We start from the raw sequence: 16,382 nt of genomic DNA, 5'->3' as shown, positions 1-16,382 counted from the left end.
CCCACACATTCACCACCACTTGCACCTATTACCCAGATCAATACAAAGTAAATATAATTTGAACAAGACCAAAGTAATGTAGGCTATGAGTACAGTATGACTCATGGAAGGTGGATCTGGGACCATGGGCTTTGAAAAGACTGAACACTGGGCCACTCCTCTGACACCCTTACAGTCCAAACATCCATATGCGCAAACACTCGTAATGGAAATAAAAACTGCCCTCACTTTGCTCTCACACACCTGTATGCAGTATGACAGTAAATACAGAAACACCAGTATGTAGGTAGGTAGCTAGGCACTAAGCAGCTATTTAGCTGTGTTGTGTTATTGAAGGTCTGAGGAAAGCATACATGATGTACTTTCTATCCCAGCGTAAACATCCAACTCTGGCCTTCCCTGAGTGACTGGGCCTATTGATATGGACCCTGCTTGGCTTTGGGGGAGAAAACACTAATATCTAAATGTACCTCAACCGCAGACCGGAGTCAAGAGCAAAAGTGGTAACTGAAATACTCCTAGGACCAGCACAGAGATTGGACGTGAGAAGAGAAGCACTCACCAATCATAAACAAACACTGCCCCACAATGGAGGCCAGGATCGGATGTCAGATGCATTCACTCTCTCATCGGACAAACAGAGCATGCATATCACATGGGCACACTGGTTAGGCTGAACAAGTTAGGATATGTAGGTAAATAAAAAACCAACAGAACAAATATGAGCAACGAATGACGTCAACAACGCCCACACATCGCTCTCCAAATTATTATCTTTATCAATCCAACGACCAATCACAACCACTGAGTGAAAACAAAACCTGACTCTGATTATCATTAGTTTCATCAAGAGTTCCTGAAGCATAATTAATGTGGTTTGTCAGAAAGGCACCTGGCATGGTTCAAAGTCGGCAGCCATCTCTATGGTCAAAGTTTTTTTTTTTTTTTTTTATATTTGTAAAAAATAGTAAACAAATAAAAACGAACATATCTTGATTAGATAAATATTCAACATCCCCAATACAAGTCTCTTACAACCTTATTCTCTAAGAGCCATTATTCTTTTCAAAATTCTTCAAGCTCTGTCAAATTGGTTGTTGATCAACCTGTGCTTAGCTGTATTCGGTTTCTTTTCATCTAAAAAAACCCCCATCCTAATCCTTGCCGATGACAAGCATACCTATAACATGATGCAGCCACAACCATGCTTGAAAATATGAAGAGTGGAACAGCGATGTGTGTGTTGGATTTGCCCCAAACATAACACTTTGTATTCAGGACATAAAGTTAATTTGTTAGCCATTTTTTTCCTGCATTACTTTAGTGCCTTGTTGCAAACAGGATGCAAATTTAAAATATTTGTATTCTGTACAGGCGTCCTTCTTTTCACTCTGTCAATTAGGTTAGTATTGTGGAGTACCTACAATGTTGTTGATCCATCCTCAGTTTTCTCCTATCACAGCCATTAAACTCTGTAACTGTTTTAAAGTCACCATTGGCCTCATGGTAAAATACCTGAGCAGTTTCCTTCCTCTCCGGAAACTGAGTTAGGAAGGACGCCATCTTTGTACTGAATGGGTGTATTGATACACCATCCAAAATGTAATTAATAACTTCATCGTTCTCAAAGGGATATTCAATATCTGATTTTTTGTTACCCATCTACCAATAGGTGCCCTTTGCGAGGCATTGGAAAACCTCTTTGGTCTTTGTGGTTGAATCTGTGCTTGAAATCCACTGCTCGACTGAGGGACCTTACAATTATCTGAATGTGTGGGGTACAGAGATGAGGTAGTTGTTAAAAAATCATGTTCAACACTGTTATTGAGCACAGAGTGAGTCCAGACAATTTATTATTAGACTTGTTAAGCACATTTTTACTCCTGAACTTACTTAGGCTTGCCATAAAAAAGGGGTTGAATACTTGTTGACTCGAGACATTTCAGCTTTACATATTTTATTAATTTGTAAACATTTCTAAAAACATAATTCCAGTTTGACATTATGGGGCATTAATGGGTAGGCCAGTAAAAAAAAATCTAAATTTAATCAAATTTAAATTCAGGCTGTAACACAACAAAATGTGGAAAAAGTAAAGGGGTGTGAGTACTTTCTGAAGACACTGTATGGATAACAGGGTTTGACGTTTTGTGATCGACCCACTCAGTTTTCCACCACAAAACACCAGAAAATGGCCAAAAAGAGTAGAATCAGCTCACCTGCTTTTACACGATGATTTGACTATTAGATGATCAACACTTCTTTAGATAAAAATAAAAAGGAATAGTTCCACCATATTAAAATGAAAGTTGACCTGCACTTTAGCAAGAATTTAGTCATATAAAAAACGTAATCTTGAATTCGCCATGTGGTCTATATTAAAGAGCACTTCATTTCATTTAACATGCTTTTAAATTCAATATTGGTGCACAATTTCTACTTCAAAAGGGACTGGTTACATGAAACGACCCACCTGCTGCAACATTAGGATTTATTTGAAATGATCAAATAAAATAAAATCAAATAAATATTGTCACCTTTATGACCAGACACTGCCAATTAGGCTCTGAACAATGACACCGTCACTCCTACAAAGAGAGCAGTGTGGACATGTGAAAGTAAAGGGTGGGGGAGAGATGGAGGAAGAGAAACTAAGAAGAGGAAAAAGAGATGTAAATAGAGTAGGAAAGTTCTGCCCCAGTATTCCTAATCTTTGCTTTCAGGGAGGGTGTGTCAAAGCCGGGAGGTGGGGCAAGGAGGGTGAGGCAGGTATCAGGTGTGATTGCTCAGAGGTCTCTAGTTTCACACCAGTGCACTGAGGCCCTCCAACCCCACATCTTTGTCTGAGCCAGCTGCCCCTGCTGCCCTTGTTCATACAGCCGGGAGAAGGCTGGGGCCGCACCCTGCTCTCATTTTCCCTTTCCATGTAGTCCCTCTCTCTTTCCCTCCCTCTCTCCTTACCTCCCTCTCTCCTTACCTCACTCTCATTGTTCTTGGTTATTGTTGGTGGGGACCTTGTTGGAATGTTGGAAATTGTCTAACCACACATGAGAGACACACACAAACAAATGTGCAGGAGCGAACGCATTCACTAATAATTGCAGAGTAAGCAGGCAGGCAGAAGAGCCCGGTTCCTTCAGGTTAGGTAAGCTACAGGAAGCTACATGCCCTCTGAAAACCTGAGCCAATTTGCCTGGGTGGCCAAATCACTACCTGCCACTCCTCTCTCCCTACCCATTCTGCTGATATATGCGCATCTGAATTCGCATGACAGCTCCTATTCAGGCTAAGAGAACACGGCGAGCCCAGCCAGTGAACAAGAGGAGATATGAGATTTAACACCACTGACTATGTCATTACCTCCCTGTGGAGTTTCTTTAAAAGGGACGAGGGCTGCACAGGGAGATTTTCACATTATAACTTGAAGAATAACCCCACAATATACATGTACCAAATATCTACCAAATATCCTCCTATTCCTCTGTATGATGGAGTGAGGTACAGTTCTCCATAAATCCCAAAGTAATATGAAGTGTCTTTTCCATTTGATGAGAACATCAATTGATCAGCTCATAAATCCTGAGCCCAGTCCCCAGTGTGTGGCGATGACATCATCCACTGATAGGCTACTGTGTGCTGCTAGCTGGCTCACTGGCTGGCTGATCCATCACAAGACATCTGATTTTCACACAGGCCATTTACACTCCCACTGACAGACAGACAAGGCAAAGAGCCTCAAATTCTACGAGGAGGTGACTGGAATATTATTAAAGACGCACGCATAGACAGACAGACAGACAGACACACCACAGACACACGCATGCACAACCCCCCCCCCCCCCCCCCCCCCGACTGTCCTGAGTCAAACCCAGACTACACTGCCATCTGGGACAGAGTGATGATCATGAAAACCTCTTCCTTCCAGTGAAGAAAAGCCTCATGTCCCCACAGAGAGGGAAAGATCTGAGTCTCTCATCATCAAACACTAGATCTACCATGGTCTATCATTCTATGAAAGGAATTCTGTGTTGAGGTATACTGTAAAGGCATAAAACGTAATGCTGATGTTGGTAAAACTAAAGCTTAGAGTTTTCACACCACTTATCAGAGGGCTATAAGACATCTAGAAAATGTATGCTGCGGACAGGTGGAGAATAAATCAAAAGTCTACCTAAAGTAAATGTACAGCATGCCTTGAAATAACTTACGACCACAGACTTCCGTGGACAAATGTTTGTATTTCTGAACCAACCGTTCCCATAAAAACACTATAAATCAGCAGCATTAAAAAAAACTCTACAGCATTTCTCTACCATCCGGCAGGCAAACATACAGTAGCACTCTGAAATGGTGGTTGTGCCTTTAACTTGGTATTGATGTTAACAACGGGGGACATAATCGACTATAATACCCTTGTTGTATGAAGACAATATGGCTGGTTTAGACACACTTCCCTCTGAGGCAGACTAAATGTAAATGTTCACTTTTTAAAGACAAAGTCCACTATATGCTTATACAAGAACATGCCCTGACATGATAACCTATTACGTAATGTGACATTAGCTGGTGAACACCCAATAGTCTAATTTACAGCCTAGAAAAGGGCATTACCACAGATATTATGAAATAATATCCATGCTACGATATTCATGTATCATACTTGTGTAAATCAATCCCATTAACCATTTATTATGCTGAAACACATCCAGCAAGTGATAAATAGTCATTTCCAAGTCATTGAGGTGAGGTGAAGCATGGTAGAGATAGGTAGTGGTGCTTTATCCATCTGTAGCTACCCAGTCATATGTGTTCTCTAAACATGCCATACCTGTCAGTCTTAGAGAGGGGGAGAAAAGACAGCAGCCACATGCCTGTCATTGTGTTTGGATAAAGATGGCAGGGGGAATGAAAGCTTGAAAGCCTATCAAGACCTTTTTCTCCCACCTACACCCCACACACTTCCCTCTTGAGTTTCATAGTAAACAATGTTCCCCAGAAACACAGGGCCTTCCTCTTCTCCATGAAATTGAGTAGAGGAAAAGACACAGAGAGAAAGTGAGAGACAGACAGATAAAGGGAGAGAGAGCGAGAGAGTGAGAGAGAGAAAGAGACAGAGTACTGTTTACTGTTCATTTCTGATTGTTTATTACATTTTTGTTTATTGTACATTTCACTTGCTTTGGCAATATAAACATATGTTTCCCATGCCAATAAAGATCCTTTGAATTGAATTAAATATATAGAGAGAGAGACAGAGAGACTAATGATATCACAGTTGAGTTTGTGTCAGAGCTGTCATATCACCACTCCACATCGCATCTGTTTATTTTAAACTTACTGAAGGGTTACTTAACAGAGTGGGAGTGTCCGCATGTTTGTTTTGAATTACTTCCCTGCTATATTGGGTGTGTATGAGGGATATTGGTATAGTCAATCACTGAATTAACCTGGCTGACAAGACTCACGTGGTACGCACCTAGGACTGATGCGGTCCTGAAATTTAGTCACCCGGTGATTGTGAAGCAAATAACTGCCGGTCTCACGGTAATTGACTGTTAATGAACATAAACACGTCCAGCATCTCCTGGGTGCCATGCGTAGCCTACAAGCCACTGATGCAGACCTCTAGAACATCTACATTTTAAAAAGTCTAATAAATCCACTTAATACAGCCTACACCTTCACAATAAATATTTTTTATTTTAGACAGGTCTAAAGAAACATGATATGAAGAAAATGTAGTCTATTTCAGAACAGAATAGCATACTCTGAGTCGTCCTTATGTTAAGCCCTGATATGGCTATGGCATATGTCTGTGGGCTACACTGGTTCATTTAGCACACAAGATTTGCTTAGAATTCCATGGCATTATTTTATAGTATGAAGAACACAACTGAACATAGCTGAATAAAATAGAAAGAATATTTTCTCCAAAGTGCGCACATTTGGCTATTCTGTGTTGAGCGGTTAACAAAGAAACAAGTCTTCCTATGCTTAATTTATAATTGTTTATGCAACTTTAGTTGTGATACAAACGTTGGACTATATGTTAAAATGTTTAATACATTCTAAGGCTGAATGATGCGACAAATGATGATTTGGAAAAAGTCACATGAAAGGCATGAGCTCTAATTTGTTTATTGTGCAGGCTGCACAATCTTCATCAGTCTCTCATTCACAATTTGACAAGCACTTGATATTATTCTCACTATGTCTCAAATTTCAAGGCGGAATCCCCCTTGTGTGGCCATAATGCCCGCCTAAAAAAATCCATGCCTTCTGCGGCCAAAGTGGCCGTTGTGGCCTTGGGGGGAATATAATAATTATAACTCCCTTCTGCCAGCTGCCGTGCTCCGAAGCACCTCTCACTCACATGGCTCTCTCAGATATCTCAATTCTAATTAGCCAATGTCCGTCACGTGATCGGGTCCTTCTCACAGGCATTTCAGCTAAGAAGTAGACTACAAGTGAAGACAGACACATCGGGACACAACTGTGATCATCCCTCTTATTGAATTCCGAGACAAAACATACTTTTAGTTTTAGTCCACCAGCTTCAAACAGCTGTAAAAATTATATTTTTTGTTACTGAAAAGTTATACTGAGAAACACTATCATTCCACTATTAGCGGGAGATATATTATCAACATCTTCTGAAATTATGATGCAAAAAAAAATAAAAAATAAAATAAAAAAACAGGGCTATGTCAGGAGCATCGACAAAGTTGGGGTGACAAAATAACCAATATACTGTAACTGAGCATGTTTTTAACAAAGGACACATGAAACCATGTCACATAGCCTATCAAATGTCAAGGTAAGCATGGAGAGGGATTAGGTTTCTTTTACCTGGTCATCTCCCCTCACTAAAGTAGGCTAAATACTTTGCTGCATTGTTTACCTTAGGTGAACTTTCTGCGTCGGGTGTGGTTCCATATACAGTATCTCCTTACACTCTTTCTTTCACAGACACAAACACGACTAACAAACAAAATGACACACGTGTACAAACATGACAAACAAACAAAATGACACACGGAAACACACAGACACGCACACGCGTCTCCCAAAACATATGGTCTGTGTTTCTATGGCCACCAGTGAGCTCCAGAGACTGGGTTGCCATGGAGACAGCTGTGTCTTAATGAGATTCCCAGCAAGGTATGAGGTGGGAAATGAGAACGTTCCATCAGACCCACGTGACAGCAGGTGGCCATTAGAAGCGTGTGTGTCTGTGCGCGCAGATTCACAGCTTCCTCTTGTGTGAGCCCACCCACATAACAGGGTTAACTTTTTATGGCTGCAGGGGCAGTATTGAGTAGCTTGGATGAAAGGTGCCCATTTCAAACGGCCTGCTCCTCAGTCATAGTTCCTAATATTTGCATATCATTATTAGTATTGGATAGAAAACACTCCAAAGTTTCTAAAACTGTTTGAATTATGTCTGTGAGATTAACAGAACTCATATTGGCAGGCAAAATCCTGAGTTGAAATCAAAACAGGAAGTCAGAAATCTGAGCTTGTCTGTATTCACCAGAGTCCTTTTAAGAAATCCAATTGAGTTATGACTGATGTTGCACTGCCTAGGGGTTCCACTAGATGTCAGCAATCAATAGAAATTCCAATGAGATTTCTATGATGTTGTGGGAGAGAATGAGAGCAGAATCAGTCAGGTGTCCATCAAGCAGCCATTTCCTGATCATGCCTTTTCTTCATGCAAGACACTGAAGTTCCATTGCTCACGCAGACAAGAAGGAATACTCCGGTTGGAACTTTATTGAAGCTATATGTTAAAAACATCCTAATGATTGATTCAGTACTTAGTTTGAAATGTTTCTTCGACCGGTAATATCACATTTTTAAGTTTTTGTCCAATATAACGCTGACCAGAAATAGCGTTTGGATATGTAAACCAGACGCGCTAACAAAAGAAGGTATTTGGACATAAATAATGGATTTTTTCCACCAAAACAAACATTTATTGTGGACCTGGGATTCCTGGTGTGCTTTCTGATCCTAATCAACAAAGGTAATGGAATATTTATCATGTATTTTATTGTTTATAGTGACGCTATCTTTGCAGCTGTTGTATGCTACTTTGAGCGCCGTCTCAAATTATAGCGTGCAATTATTTTTCCGTAAAGTTTTTTTGAAATCTGACATAGCGGTTGCATTAAGGAGAGGTATATCTATAATTCAATGTGTATAACTTGTATTATCATCTATATTTATGATGAGTATTCATGTTGAAACGATGGGCTATGCAAAGTCACTTGATGTTTTTGCATTTGGTGAATCTTGTAGCCTCAATGTAAACTCAGATTTTTTTATATAAATATGGATTTAATCAAACAAAACATGCATGTATTGTGTAACATGAGGTCCTATGAGTGTCATCTGATGAAAATAATTGAAGGTTAGTGATTCATTTTATCTCTTCTGGTTTTTGTGAAGCTATATTTACCTGGGAAAAATGGCTGTGATTATTTTTGGTTTGGTGGTGACCTAACATAATCGTTTGTAGTGCTTTCGCTGAAAAGCCTATTTGAAATCGGACACTTTGGTGGGATTAACAACAAGATTACCTTTAAAATGATATAAGACACATGTATGTTTGAGGGATTTTAATTATGAGATTTCTGGTTTTTAAATTTGGCGCCCTGCACTTGGACTGGCTGTTGTCATATTGGTCCCGATATCGGGACTGCAGCCATAAGATTAAAGCACATTGCAACTCCCTTACCTTTTCAAATTCTGTCACTTCCCTCACTGACTTCATACCTTGCTCGCTCTTTCTCTCTCCCTTTCATTCACACTGTCACTCTTGGTTTTCTGAAGTAAGAAATTGTCAGCTCTGCATTTTCCAATAATGTGTGTGCTTATTTCTGATGTGAGCATCAGCTTTAATCTGGCCTCTTATTGATTATACCTGGAAGTTCTTTGAACTGCACAGCTTTCTATCCTCCAACACCACCCCTAGTAAAAAACATTATCATCCCGGGACATGAATGTTTGTCTCAAACGGAAGCTTCATTATTTCCTCCTCAGAGATATCTGCACTCTTTCATTGACCTTGTTCAGTGTTGTATAACACATACAGTGAGTATTACAAACATTAGGAAAACCTTCCTAATATTTAGTTACACCCCTCCTCCCCTCCATTTGTCCTCAGAAAAGCCTTAATTTGTCAGGGCATGGACTCTACAAGGTGTCGAAAGCAGGGATGCTGGCCCATGACTCCAATGCATCCCACAGTTCTGTCAAGTAGGCTGCATGTCCATTGGGTGGTGGACCATTCTTAATACACACAAGAAACTGTTTAGCATGAAAAACCCAGCAGCGTTGCAGTTCTTGACACAAACCGGTGCACCTGGCACCAAGAAGGCTTAAAAATCCTTCTTTATCCTGTCTCCCCCCCTTCATCTACACTGATTGAAGTGGATTTAACAAGTGACATCAAGAAGGGATCATAGCTTTCACCTGGTCTGTCATGGAAAGAGCTTGCGTTCTTAATGTTTGTATACTCAGTATATACCACCCAGTGCCCACACTCTGTACTTACACGATAATGATATGATCGTCTGCCATGTAGCTAGATTAGAGATAGATTAGAATAGGGGACTCATGTACACCATATTCATTACATTACTATCTGGAACATTTCACCACCCTGAACACAGCTTGTGTGAACTACTCACTCCTTGAGTGACGATACACACACGATACACATGTGTCTAGTGGGTGTGGCCAGCTGGGGATTCCAGACCGTGTGTGTCCAGGATGTGTCTGGCTGCCGTGCTCAGTCGCAACCTGGGGGGAGAAGACAAAACACACACACAGAAAGACAGGGACCGAGGGACACACACAAAGTTAGTCTCACCGTAATGTCCTGATTGGTCAGAGAATATTGTATTGTATTAGGATCTCTTTTAGTCCTCATTTGGAATAATTTTCCAAGAGTCCATAACTTCTTATGGCTGCAGGGGCAGTATTGAGTAGCTTGGATGAAAGGTGCACAGAGGTGCCCAGAGTAAACGGCCTGCAGTCATAGTTGCTAATATATGCATATTGTTATTAGTATTGGATAGAAAACACTCTGACGTTTCTAAAACTGTTTAAATTATGTCTGTGAGTATAACAGAACTCATATGGCAGGCAAAAACCTGAGAAGAAATCCAAACAGGAAGTGGACATTCTGAGGCTGGTAGATTTTCAACCAAGATCCCATTGAAATCACAGCGAGATATGGATGAGTTTGCACTTCCTTCGGCTTCCACTAGATGTCAACAGTCTGTAGAACCTTGTCTGATGCCTCTACTGTGAGATGGGCCGAATGAGAGGGGAATTAGTCAGGTCTGCCATGACCTGACCATTCTTTGACCATGCGCGTTCACATGAGGGAGCTCAGTTCCATCGCTCAGTTCCATCGCTCATCTGAAGTCAATGTAATTCTCCGGTTGGAACGTTATTCAAGATTTATGTTAAAAACATTCTAAAGATTGATTCAATACATCGCTTGACATGTTTCTACGGACTGATACAGAACTTTTGGACATTTCATCAGGTTTTAGTGAATGCGCTTCCCTGACGTTGGATTTGTTTACCAAACACGCTACAAAAATAGCTATTTGGACATAAATGATGGACATTACCGAAAAAAAACGAAAATTTCTTGTGGAAGTGGGAGTCCTGGGAGTGCATTCCGACAAAGATCAGCAAAGGTAAGTGAAGATTTATAATGCTTTTTATGAGTTTTGTTGACTGCACAATTTGGCGGGTAACTGTATGGCTTGCTTTTATGGCTGAACGCTGTTTTCAGATGATTGAATATTGTGTTTTGCCGTAAAGCTTTTTGAAATCTGACACAGCGGTTGCATTAAGAACAAGTTTGTCTTTAATTCTATGTGAAACATGTATCTTTCATCAAAGTTTCTGATGAGTATTTCTGTTATTTGACGTGGCTCTGCAATTTCTCCGGATATTTTGGAGGCATTTCTGAACATGGCGCCAATGTAAATGGAGGTTTTTGGATATAAATATGAACTTAATCGAACAAGACATATATGTATTGTGTAACATGAAGTCCTATGAGTGTCATCTGATGGAGATCATCAAAGGCTAGTGATACATTTTATCTCTATTTGTGCTTTCTGTGACTCCTATCTTTGGCTGGAAAAATGGCAGAATTTTTCTGTGAGTTGGTGGTGACCAAACATAATCGATTGTGGTGCTTTCGCTGAAAAGCCTATTTGAAATCGGACACTTTGGTGGGATTAACAACAAGATTACCTTTAAAATGGTATAAGATACATGTATGTTTGAGGAATTTAAATTATGAGATTTCTGTTTTGAATTTGGCGCCCTGCACTTTCACTGGCTGTTGTCATATCGATCCCGTTAACGGGATTGCAGCCATAAGAAGTTTTAAACATACAAATTCAATGTATAATCCAAATACATTTTAACATACACTGTATATACAAGTATGTGGACACCCCTTCAAATTAGTGAATTCTGCTATTTCAGTCACACCCGCTGCTGAAAGGTGTATAAAGTTGAGCACACAGTCATGTAATCTCCATAGACAAACATTGGCAGGAGAATGGCCTTCTTGATGAGCTCAGCGACTTTCAACGTGGCACCGTCATAGGATGCCACCTTTCTAACAAGTCAGCTCATCAACGTTCTGCCCTGCTGGAGCTGCCCCGGTCAACTGTAAGTGCTGTTATTGTGAAGTGGAAACTTCTAGGAGAAACGACGGATCAACCGCAAAGTGGTAAGATCACAGAACGAGAACTCCAAGTGCTGAAGCACGTAGCGCGTAACATTTGTCTGTCCTCGGTTGCAACACTCACTACAGAGTTCCAAACTGCCTCTGGAAGCAACGTCAGCACAAGAACTGTTTGTCAGGAGCTTCATGAAACAGGTTTCCATGGCTGAGCAGCCGCACACAAACCTTGGATCACCATGCACAATGCCAAGCCTCGGCTAAAGTGGTGTGAAGCTCACCGCCATTGGTCTCTGGAGCAGTGGAAATGTGTTCTCTGGAGTGATGAATCAGGCCTCACCATCTGGCAGTCCGACGGACGAATCGGAGTTTGGCGGATGCCAGGAGAACACCACCTGCCCAAACCATAGCGCCAACTGTAAAGTTTGGTGGAGGAGGAATAATGGTCTGGGGCTGTTTTTCATGGTTCGGGCTAGACCCCTTAGTTCCAGTGAAGGGAAATCTTAAGGCTACAGCATTCAATGACATTCTAGATGATTCTGTGCTTCCAACATTGTGGCAAAAGTTGGGAAGGCCCTTTCCTGTTTCAGCATGACAATGCCCCCATGCACAAGCGAAGTCCAAACTGAAATGTTTTGTCGAGATCGGTGTGGAAGAACTTGACTGGCCTGCAAGCAGCTTCCTCATTGGTAACAAAAAAAAACTCCAGAGGAACTAGACTAGAGCTGAAGCCTATCCTTTTTTGCCTGGCCAGATAAACTTTCAGAATACATAGCTACAGTCTTTAGAAACAAAGATAGAAAAACAGACGCGTTTCGGCTCCAATACAAATTAAAGCATTTTAATTAATTATGTAAACAGTGCCTTGGTCCTCCTTTCTTTTTGATGACCAATTTACCAAAGAGCACCTTCTGTCTATCAAAACCTACTATTGTGTACCTTAGCAGCGCTTCCTTCTTTCTTTTTCTACTTTAGAACCATTTAAATATAATAAATTGGAAGGTTGTGCATGACTATGGTAGATGTAGGAACCAATCTATTTTTTCAGACTGTCGAGTATTTATCTGGTCAATATGTCAGTGTATTATGTCTGTTTGTAACAGTGTGTTACACACTATCACAATGTATGTAGACACCTGCTCATCGAACATCTCATTCCAAAATCATGGGCATTAATATGGAGTTGGTCTCCCCTACTATAACAGCCTACACTCTCCTGGGAAAGCTTTCCACTAGATGTTTGGAACATTGCTACGGTGATTTGCTTCCATTCAGCCACAAGCATTATTGAGGTCGGGCACTAATGTTGGGCAATTATGCCTGGTTCGCAGTCCGCGTTACAATTCATCTCAAAGGTATTCGATAGGGTTGAGGTAGGCCTCTGCTCTTTAGGGGTTCATGCCAAGGAGGTGAGACTCACAGTCCTGTGGGGGCTACTCTGGGGAGAGGTGGTGGGGGTGCAGAGCGGGCCATCTGAGGGGGAGGGGCTGCAGCTGCAGGAGGAGGAGCCTGGGTGGGCACGGCTGCCCCAGGGGGAGGGATCTCCAACGTCTTCCAGTCCTCCCCTTCTTCCACCATGGGGGCGATCAGAGTCCCCAGATGCACTGCACGACTGCCCTCCTCCATCTGTGGGAAGACAGACACACTTTTAAAATAATAATCACTTCATCAGGTTGCATTTAATTTGACTTAGACTGCTCAAGAAGACTGAGGAGAGGGGGAGAAAGAGAGAGTGCACAAAATAACAAGTAAAAGAATGAGAAAGGAAGAAGAGCACTAGGGAGAAGAAAGAATGGAGAATAAGTGAGGAACTAAAGAGGGAGAGGCCAAATGATAGGAATAATGGAAAGAGAACAACCCCGGAGAGAGAGGGTTTTCAAAATATGTGCACCTCAACACAACATTCATTACTGTTTCCAGAGGGACCATGGGCAGACCTTTCAAATCGCTGTGCATCCATCCCCACTGCCTAATCAATTTACTTCATTTCCCCTGGCCGCTGTTCTGTTCCAAAAAAACACAAACAAGGGTAAAGACTAATAGAGGGGGGAATGGATTGCTTACAGTTTCTTAACCCCCCCTCCCATCGCACATTGATTCTCTCCCTCTCTCTAGCTATCCATTTCCCTTTCTAACAGAGTCAACAAGGCGCAGCATGGATGTCTCTACCCCCTCACAGTCAGCTAGGTGTTTTTCCTCTGTCAATATTGATTAGTTCTAAATGATAGGGCTAGCACAATAGATGGGCCAGGGCCGCGACACTCCATCTATAAAGGGATCCACTTATTGAGCTGTCATTCCTGCTAAAGGGCGTAGCTCTGTTTGCCAGATAGGAAGGCAAAATAAGACAGAAAGCACAACAACAGCTGTTGGCGACAGGGAGAGCCGTCTCTTTTGATCATGGCGACACAGAACTTGATCAGGAAGTTGGTTTCTGCGTTAGATCACACCACAAGCCCTTGTAACTGGCTGAATGTCAGTTGGTTCAGATCACAGTATCAGACAGTTTTGAACCATAAGACTTGGAGGAAAACCCACAGCTGTGACTTGTTCAGCCCCACCTCTTCCAAAGTGCCCAAAGGGTTGACGTTTTTCAATATTAAAGATCAGCTTTAATATTGCAGATGGATTGTAGCTTCCATCAATGTTATTGTCAGTATCATTTCCAATCCCCCATATATTTTTTTGTAAATATTTTGCTTATTTTTTGGCAGGGGACATGGGAATCTTTTAAAATACTTTTACTTATGTCTTACGTTGTACACTTCTTTTAATATATTTTATTTCCAGGGAGTTGTTGTATTTTATTATTTGTTTTACTTTTGAACACTGTTTGGGGTGGGGGGATGCAATACAGTGCACCCCCCCTATTATTGAACTGATTTCATCACCATTTCCAAGGGGGGGTTTGGGATTTTTTGTTTTATTGACGTGGCTTATCTTGTAAACTTTTAATATGATATTTTATTTAATTAGAGATTGATATTATCATTTCTATTTTGCAAATAAAAACATGTTTATAGTCAAGACTTGGCTTTTCCTTGACGGTGACACATTGGCAGTCAGGATCTCTAGTCTCCACTAAGGAGACCTTATCCAACAGGCGGTAGAGAAACAATCTTTTCACTGTTCAGAGATAAAACACCGATGTTCTTCTGCCTAGCATGGACGTGGCTAGAATCTTCAGAGGATAATTAGTAGACTGAAACTAGGGATATAGCTGCTGGAAGGTGACCATTGGTGATCATCAGGTCCTGTTGGAAGGTGAACCTTCGGCCCCAGTCTGAGGTCCTGAGCGCTCTGCAGCAGGTTTTCATCAAGGATCTCTCTGTACTTCGCTACATCTCATCTTTCCCTCAATCCTGACAAGTCTCCCAGTCCTTACCGCCAAAAAACATCCCCACAGCATGATGCTGCCACCACAATGCTTCACAGTGGTTTCCTCCAGACGTGACGCTTGGCATTCAGGCCAAAGAGTTCAATCTTGGTTTCATCAGACCAGACAATCTTGTTTCTCATGGTTTGAGAGTCCTTTAGGTGCCTTTTGGCAAACTCCACGCGGGCTGTCATGTACCTTTAACTGAGTGGCTTCCATCTGGCCATTTTACCATAAAAGGCCTAAATTGGTGAAGTGCTGCAGAGGTGGTTGTCTTTCTGGAAGGTTCTCCCATCTCCACAGAGGAGCTCTAGAGCTCTGTCAGAGTGACCATGGGTTCTCGGTCAACTCGTGGGTGAACAAGGAGTACAGCAGAGTAATGATGAGACACCCCTGGGGTTGCCCTGTGTTAAGAGTCAATGTGGAGGAGGTGTTGTTGCCAATGTTCACAGCCTGTGGTCTTCCTGTCAGAAAGTTAAGGATCCAGTTGCGGGTTGTGTCCAGATCCAGGGCTCTGAGCTTGGTGTCAAGCTTCGATGGAACAATAGTGTTGAATGCTTAACTGTAGTCAATGAACAACATTCTCACATAGGTGTTCCTCTTGTCCAGATGTGTTACGGCCATGTGAATAGCGATAGAAATTGCATCTTTCGTGGATCTGTTGGAGCGGTAGGCAAATTGGGTCCAGTGTACCTGGCATGCCTTGATCTGGTCCTTGACAAGCCTCTTGGAGCACTTCATGATGACCGAGGTGAGCGCGACAGGGCGATAGTCATTTTGGCATGTCAGCTTGTTTTTCTTGGGCACTGGGACAATGGTGGTCTCCTTATAGCAGGTGGACTACAGCCCGAGACAGGGACAAATCAAATCAAATCAAATTTTATTTGTCACATACACATGGTTAGCAGATGTTAATGCGAGTGTAGCGAAATGCTTGTGCTTCTAGTTCCGACAATGCAGTAATAACCAACAAGTAATCTAACCTAACAATTCCACAACTACTACCTTATACACACAAGTGTAAAGGGATAAAGAATATGTACATAAAGATATATGAATGAGTGATGGTACAGAACGGCATAGGCAAGATGCAGTAGATGGTATACAGTCTATACATATGAGATGAGTAATGTAGGGTATATAAACATAAAGTGGCATAGTTTAAAGTGGCAAGGGATACATGTATTACATAAAGATGGCAAGATGCAGTAGATGATATAGAGTACAGTATATACATATACATATGAGATGAGTAATGTAGGGTATGTAAACATTATA

At 41.5% G+C, this 16,382-nt stretch overlaps 1 pseudogene; it reads right to left on the bottom strand.

Moving 5' to 3' along the window:
• LOC139530936 (pyruvate dehydrogenase protein X component, mitochondrial-like) overlaps positions 1 to 16,382 on the bottom strand; it is a 79,728-nt pseudogene that overhangs the window by 20,712 nt on the left and 42,634 nt on the right.

The sequence above is a fragment of the Salvelinus alpinus genome, chromosome 9 (genome assembly GCF_045679555.1).
Source record: "Salvelinus alpinus chromosome 9, SLU_Salpinus.1, whole genome shotgun sequence".
In the NCBI taxonomy this organism is placed as follows: Eukaryota; Metazoa; Chordata; class Actinopteri; order Salmoniformes; family Salmonidae; genus Salvelinus; species Salvelinus alpinus.
The sequence above is the reverse complement of the archived record's forward strand: the minus strand, read 5'-3'. Positions and strand labels throughout refer to the sequence as shown.